This window comes from Crocodylus porosus, unplaced genomic scaffold (genome assembly GCF_001723895.1).
Source record: "Crocodylus porosus isolate Cpor-Errol unplaced genomic scaffold, CroPor_comp1, whole genome shotgun sequence".
Lineage (NCBI taxonomy): Eukaryota > Metazoa > Chordata > Crocodylia > Crocodylidae > Crocodylus > Crocodylus porosus.
In genome coordinates, this window is record NW_017728943.1 from 75,118,615 (window position 1) to 75,127,114 (window position 8,500).

At 47.5% G+C, this 8,500-nt stretch overlaps 1 pseudogene; it reads right to left on the reverse strand.

The window, feature by feature from the left end:
• Nucleotides 1-6,716: 6,716 nt before the first annotated feature.
• LOC109319240 lies at nucleotides 6,717-7,905 on the reverse strand (annotated as a pseudogene).
• Nucleotides 7,906-8,500: the final 595 nt, after the last annotated feature.

Below are 8,500 nucleotides of genomic sequence, written 5' to 3' on the forward strand. Positions count from 1 at the left end.
ACTGATGGTGTGAAACTGGAAACCCCAGGAAGAACTGCTGCCAAGGAAGAGCTCAATACCTGGGAACTGAGGTCTTAGACAGTGGATCAAGGCTGAGGATATATCCAAAGAAAAAGAAGGCCATGGATGCAACAGCTGAAGTCCTGACAGGTATTCAGAAGCTTGCAGGGTTATTTTCGTAAAGGGGAAGACCTTGAAGAAAAGCACAGGCCCCCAGGTGGGGGGCTGGTCTAGCCAGGCAGGCAAGGTGACCCGTGAAGTTACCTGTGCCTCAGGGACTGCCCTTACCCCTCCCACCTCCCACCCCCTCCAACAACACGCAAGATAACATCAAAGTCATGGAAGGTGAGAAACTGGAGGTGAGGTGGGGCCAGGAAAGAGACAGTAGATGAGTTGGACCACAGCAGGGGACCAGATGCTGGGGTGACAGACATCCCCAAATGTACAACATGGTCATGCTGAGGATGTTCAGGGAACTAGAGATTACACAGAGAAGTATAATGAATATGGTGAGCAGGCTGACATTGCTGTGAGCTACATTGGATCCATGGACGGAATCAAGTTTGAAATAATAATTACAGAAGGCAAAATTGTATTCAAAATGAATACAACTTTAATGTCTCTTTTACAATTTTAAGTCTATGAAATAAACAGGGAAAATGTGTGTGACCGTCAGGCTGGAGAAGGCGGGGGTGAACCCCCTTTGGAACAGCGGCTTACGGTGGACGTGTGCCGCTATTCACCCTGGGACGCTGTTGGTCCGGAGCAGATGTTGGATCAGCAGGTTCCCGCCCTGGTTCTCGCCCGCCACGACTTGCTGTTAGGTTCAGTAGGACGGCTCCTGGTTCTCCGTGGCCCGGGGTCCCCGGCAGTCACATTGCAGGGCTCCGCCACCCCCTTTCACCCCAGCCTCACACCCCCTCGGGTCTCCTCGTACTCGAGGCCCCGGCTCTCGCCCGGACCTTCCCGGTGATGCTCCTCACCGGATTCCTCGTCCAAGGTGAGAGACCTAGCTGGCTAGCACCAAGCCTTTGACCTGGGCCTTCCCGGGGATACTCCTCACCGGGTTCCTGGCCGCTGGTGTCCGGCATTGGTCTAGGCGCTTACTGTGCCTCGTCGGTGCCCTCCCGGGCTCCCGCCCTGACCCCTGACCTGTAAGTCTCGTGAGCTGGAGGTGCGCAGTCCCAGAACTCCCCGTCGCTGGAATCTTCGTCCTCCGGGCCGATCCACCACTCCCCGCTCGGGGTACGGGGTCCGGCTGCCACCGCTGTCCTTCCCTCCGCCTGGGCAGGCGGCCACTCCTCGCCGGGGTCCGCACTCCCGCCCGGTGCGGAGTCGTCTGCCGGCTCCCCTCCTGGAGCCCTCACCTCCGCGGCAGCAAGTCCCCTCTCCGGACTCCTGCTGCGTTCTTTCCAGCCGGCCATTTTTATTGCCGGCTCCCGGCCACTGGCATGGGCGCCAGCTTCCGGTGCAAACAAGCGGCGGATGTCCCACTCGGGCTCCGCCGCCGCCGCGGGCAAGCTCCGCCCCGTTTCTCCTGGACAATGTGTTTATCAAGTAGAATGGAGGGTAAACACATGTTTTGAGTTGTGACGTCAGTACCAACTAGAGCAGAAGATGGACAGACACCTCTTAGGACACACATGCTCATACTGTACATCAGCAGAGAGGTGGCAAAATTGTTTCAGAAAGCTAAATAATGGTGAATCTAGGTTTATATATTGTAGAATAAACCCCTAATTGTCATGATGAAACCAAATGTCCTTTGAAGATGTCTCCTTGATGGTGATGACACCTTCCTCTCCAAGGCCATCCTACTCTCCAGAGGCCCTCTGGAGAGCAACCTAGCATGACAAGCCATGCATATCCCAACTGTGCAGTAGCACACATGTAGATGCTGAATAGGAGTAATTTGCTTCCAGTCAGCCCAGGCTGCAGGGGGCCCACTACTGCCTGGCTAAGCCCTGATGTCAGGGGGAGCTGTTCCAGCTGTAGGGGCATCTCCATCCCTACTACATGGGGATCAGGACCATCCTGATCCACACATGGCTAGGAGAGCTGCATCCAAGCCACAGGGATCAGAACCTTCTTGATTCCCATTTGGCTGGGAGATGCATCCCTGCTTAGTGGGAATGCTGCCTGGCAGCCAGGTGGGAATCAGGAGGGTCCCAATCCCCACCTGGCTACCAGGCAGCATTCCCACTGACTGGGGATGCCTCTCTCAGCCCCATGGGGATCAGAAGGGTCCCAAATCCCCACCTGGTTGCCTAGCAATGTCTTTGCCAGGCAAGGATGCCTCTCCCAGCCTATGTAGGGATCTGGACCCTCCTAATCCCCACATGGCTGCCAGGCAGTGTTCCCACTGACTGGGGATGCCTCTCTTAGCCATGTGGGAATTGGGAGGGCCCAATCCCCACCTACTTTGCAGGTAGTGTCCCTGCCAAGTGGGGATGCCTCTCCTGGCCACCCAATTTCCACATCAGTCCCGGCTCTCCCTCCCCACTGCATGGAGATTGGACCAGCCCCATGGCCCCTGCTAGCCCTGGGCTGACACCTGGGGGAGCCTGGCACTCCCCCCTAGCTACTACAGCATGACAGATCAAGCCAGGGGAGCAGGACCAAATTTGTTCCTAAGCAGGTGTGTGTGTAGACCCCTTCCTGGGTGCAGTTTACTGTGTTTTATTTTAATGCACAGTAACCTTCCCACCCACTCATTCCCATCCACCCTTCCCACCCATTAATAGCATATGTAGATGTTCCCAGCAAGCAATAAGGAACAGATAAAGGAGAGAAATTGTGAGATTGTGTTTCTTCATGGTACACTTGAGAGAACACTTCCCTATATGGATGGGAAACCGAAAGAGGAAGATAGCAAACGATGTAACAGGAGAAAAAGAAAGAGAACAGGCACGTGCCACTAATAACTGCAAAGCACACAAGCACTCTTCAGTTAAATCTTACCCTCTTTTCATGTCACCACCTTGAGCATGGCCCGATTGTGTAGCAGAACCAAAATGGAGCAGATTTTCTTCACAGTCCAAACATTTCGGTTCTGCTGTCTAGTATTTCCACTGAAACAATAACCTCATTAAAATGTTATGTTATACTCTTTTCTGCAGTCACAAAGCATTTTCCTGACAAATGCACAAAGCAGTTGCCATCCCTCTTCAGTACACAACTGATAATGTCCCTGCCAAGCCCCACAGATTCTCCATTTCTTGACTTTCTGATATTGGGTGTTATATAAGAGATACCAAAGATAATGGTGTTTTTCACTATGAAGTGTTCCTGATTCCTTTAATTAGAAAACCCAGCATGTAAATTATCATGAAAATTGGCACTTTACTTTATTCTTGTCTTATGTTCCCAGTCTGCATATCAGTCTGCTATTTCCTTAACGTCTTGCATATGCCTTTAAAATCTCCAGCACCTTGGAATCTAGGCCCATGACATGTGCTCCATAAACCAGAAAGGTAAACACCAATAAATTACAGGTTTTTTGGGGGGGGTTATAATAAATCTTTTTTAAAGAGATGTTTTATATATGCTACACTCCTAATAGAGTTGTTACTGTTTCACCATCCCATGCATCTAAGACTTCTATGGCCACAATTTTATTGGCTATCTGAGCAGGCTTGGGAACAAGGTCTTGGTTCTTCAGTGACAAGGATTTAATATAAATGGACACGTATACACATGACAATTTTCAGCATTTAACATGGTCTAAGCCATCATTTAATACACATAAGCAACTTTAGAGCACTTTTACAATGGCAGAAGTCACCTTCATTAAAGATGGTTGTGTATGTTTTAAATGTAAGGCGAACTGTGGTAACGTGTTGGAATATTTAGTTCACCTTTATTGCATGTACATTTAACTGGGGCTTTTAATCATACCAACCTGCAGAACAGCTAATGATGCTGTCCTGCCAGTGCAACCCAGGGCTCTTATGAATCACGTTATTCCTGTGGCTTCCATACCTCTCAGAAGCACTCTAATATCCTTTCTATATCTCTTTTCTTACACATGTATATCAAATAAATGTGATATAAATGTCCATCCAACCAGACTTACTGAATTCAAACACATGATACTTGAATAAGATTCCAGCTAATAATATGCTAATCAAATTGCCTTATCCAGATGAAAACTTGTGTCCATCCTCCAGTATATAAAGGTTGGAGTGAACTTTGGGTTACCTTGTAGACAAAGACTTGCAAGGCCAGATTCCATGTTCTTGCTAATGGAAATAAGAAAGCACTGACTTGGGTGTTTAACAATAGTCACACAAACAAAGCAACTGAAACCCACTACCATAAGGAACAGCAGATATTGTTAAGAGTCAAAAGCTAACTGATAATATCTGAGGTCATCCTAGTTGAACAGTTGTTAAGTATTTATCATAAATTCTTCACTTAGCTGTGAAGGATGGGGTTTTTCCCCCTCAGCCCTTTCATAAACGTATACCCAAGCAGGTTGTAGATATATGCATGTCATAAATAATTGCAGATCTATGATTAAAAACCTGGAGGAAGTGGGGAATCACAGACCTGAACTGCTGAAAAAACCAAACAAGAGCTCAGATTTCCTGAGGTCCAGCCTCCACCCATCTTCCCAGGTATGTCTGTTTTGTTGGGGTTTTTTGGGGGGAAGTGTTTGTTTTGGTTTGATTGGGGTGGGGGTGTTATTATTATTTCCATTGCCTGATCTGAATCCAAATTAAACACCTGTATAACTGTCTAATAAAGTGATTTGCTTGAAGAGATAGAGGTACATCCTTTCTTTATTCCAAGGTCCAGTCCAATGAAGTGAATTCCCTTTGTCACATTTTGGGGATAGAGAGCTTCCCTTCACTAGGGCAACCTCCATTTCCTAAATCTCATTTATGTAGTTATGACCTTAACTAGCAGGTACTCCAATTCTGTGCCTTGCAGTCAGCATTGAACTACTACTTTGTTTAAAGAAAGCTAAATATTAGGTGTCAGGGGACCCTTGTAGTGTATTCACTGCAGGTACTTGGCAGAAGTGATAATGAAGGCCAACTCTGATGAGGCAGACAGAAGCTTAGATAGATGATACTTAATTCTTCCAGTATCTCCTATAAAGTGAACTGGAGCACAGGAAGAACATGCACAATTGCCTAAGGACAGGCATGCATGGCATTCTAATAGAGAAAGCACCTGACTGGAACCTGACAGAAAACCCTTGACTTCCTAGCCATAAAGAGGCAGCAATAGACTAGCAATCACATCTCCATGGCAGGAAAAGAGTGAAGATGAAGAATGCAGAATCAGCAGTCCTGGGCATGCAATGAGTGGCAAAGCAAATATTCGTTTACATCCTAAGCCTGTTCCCAATGCACTGGACTCACCTGCCTCCACTACAGTACACCGTCCATTGTAAGGGATGCATAGCAGCAGTGACCCACAAGGAAAGATCTGGAGCTTCCTGGAGTTACTGACACACAATATTTGAGAGAAGTCAAGAACACAAGGCAAAAACACAAACTGGGCGAAAAACATGGGGAGAAAGTTTGAAAAATCCTGAGCTTACATGTTGGCACAGTTTATCCAGCAAAATTCATCAAACTCTTTTAGACTTATTCTTGATTCCAGGAAGTCACCAGGCTTTTCCCACCTATTATGAACAGATAGATCCAGGCCTTCTGTGACTTGCTAGTTACTTAAAAACTAGAAGTAGCACTTGGAACAAAGAGTGTGCTACCCAAAATAAAATGTTAGCGCTTATCCTATATCTTAGGTTACTTATAATTATCTATAGGTGTAACAAGGATAACTCACTGGATCCTTTCTGTTGGTGGCTCCGCCTTCCTGTCTTGGGTAACTGCCTGCTTACCTACCTGCCATGCCTTGATCTTAATTGATTGAGTCATGTAATTAGCGGGAGGCTGCCCACTTTATATGCCCAATGTGAGAGGGCACTATCTGCGGCTCCTTTTCCCTCCCCTACACCGCAGCCCAAGCCTTGCAGATGGTACTTGACTTGGTTTGCCCTGTGCCTTGGCCCTCTTCTTTACTTCTGGGCCCCCCCCACTGCCCCTCCCACTCTGGGGCTCCTCACTGCCCCCGCCCACTCCGAGGCTCCTCGCTGCCCCCTGGCTCTGGGGCTGGAGCCAATGTGCCCCCAAACAATGCTGTGCCCTCTCTGGCACCAGGAAACCCCATGCTACTGTGGCATCCCTATGAGGCCTCCTCCACCCCTAATAGCCTCACCCGGTCCTCCGGTAAAATAGTACACACAAAACACAAAGCCCCTGGGCTATAACGTAAATGAAACCGTCCGGTCAAAAACCATGTTCTGTCCCTGCCGGGAAAATGCTCCAACTCAGCCACAACCAGGGGATGCTCCTGCAGTCTATCTTCCCCTTTCTCTCCACACTGGCTGAGCTCCCCCCTCCTTGGCTCTCCTGGCCTTATGCTTGGGGCTAAGAAGGGGCCAAGCCCTCCCCCTTCCTGTCAACTGATCCCCTTGGTTCCCCTAGCAACCAGCACCTGTGCTGCCCTGGTGACTGGCACTTGCGCCTCCCCCTTCTCACCACTAGGGGTCTCTCCTGAGCCATTTCTGCTTTTAGGCGCAGAACTCTCCGGTGCCCTGCAACAATAGGGAATAAAGAGGGAGAGAAAAGGTCAGAAATGGTTGGAGAAGGGGAGGGAATGCATTTTAAAAGAAAAGAAAAAAGAAAAACTGCGGGGTTGGTACACTGTGACTTGTTAGTTACTTAAAAACTGAAAACAGCACTTGGGAGAAGGATTGTGCTGAGGATGGTGGTAGTGAGTAATGTAGGAACCAACCTGTTAGATCATTCACATTTCTGATATCTTGGACTCTCTAAATAAAGGGAAAGCTTCATCCCCAGGACTTCCTCTTTCAGGCTACTTGTTTGGGAATTTAAGTGGCTGTCTGCAGTGCTTCAGCTATTCAGATTTCACCTACCTCCCCACAATCTTCTCTCTCATAAAAGGCTCTCTGGAGGGCAAGTTTGACAGAGTGCCTGAACTGCCATTTCCTATAGCTTCCAACAAGGAAATAGATAACAGGGTTGATGCTGCTATTGGCAGAGGCCAACAGGAGACCTATGTCAATGTCCCACATACCGTGCATTCAAAAACACATAAAAGCGCTCAGGGAACAGCAAATAAGAGGAAGAATAGGACAGTGAGCAGGATAGCAATGTAGAGCCTTCCTGGCTGATGGTGCTGTGAGATGTATTGGATCCTAATGAACAAGATCAGATTGGAAACAACCATGATGGGAGTTATAATTGGGAAATTCAAAATTAAAAGTACATACCGTGTCATATAACGCCTTTCATGTGAACCATAAGAACAAAAAATAAACCTGAGTCCATTCATGAGGAATGAGAAGGTCCACAGCAGGGCACACAAACAACCAGACAAGTGTTTTGGATGGTGGATTTTGTGCCAGATAGGGCAGAGGACAGACAGACACCGCTCAGTGCTGATGGCTGCCAGGAGGTATATGCTAGTGCTATATGTGAACACAGCAAGTCAGATGAAATACTCTGAATCAAATTGTGAATCTTCACAAGTGAAACATTCAGCTGTAAGAATGATGAGAAAACCAGCAAGGCTGAGCAGAAAGCCAAGGTCAGTAACAGCCAAGTTTAGGATATAAACTGTAAAAGGATTCCTCTTAATGCGGCAGCCAAAGAACCATAGAACAATCCCATTCCCCATGAGCCCAAACAGGCAGATAAGCACAGCAACAATGTTCTTTGTCATTCTAGGTGAAAGAGGTTCACAGTGAGTCCCATTATGTGTATTGTTGTGCCCCAGGCTGGATTCTGTAGATGTTGTGTTCAGCTCTGTCATCATGAAAGCTCCAGTTCAGGATGGCAGACTGTCCTGGTTACTCTCTCTCAGAAGAACATATTATACCAAAAGAGACAGAGCATCATCAAGTGCCTTGACAATCCCAGCTAGATATGGATGAGACAGGTCCCTCTGAGTGTGAATGATAAATGCTATCAGAGGTAATGACCTAGGGGGAATCTAGGGAGGTTCAAACAGACAGAGGCAAGTTAGGTGCATGGACACCAGTCACCAATAGAGAACAAATTACAGATGAAAGAAGACTGGAAGAGGGAGATGGGGAGAAAAATGAATTTTGAGGTGTCTCCAACCCTGTATGAACAAGACATGACACAGTGAAGGGTCTGGGGTTCAAAACTGAAGGAGATCTATAGGGGAAAAAGGCAGAGATCTGTCACATGTCTTCCTCAGTGGTAACAAAGAACACAAAGTCCTTCCAGAACATTTACCCTCCTGTTATCTCACACCTTGGTGTCCAGGGGACCCTGGGCTGAAGTAGATTATCTTCACAACCACAGTGTCTCATCATCACCAACTGTGATTCCCACTAAAGTATCCATGTATGAGAATCTCTTGTGGTATATTTGCTTATCCAGGAGCCAAGTATTTCCCTTCCAATCCCTGCACATTGTTTGACCCCTAGAGT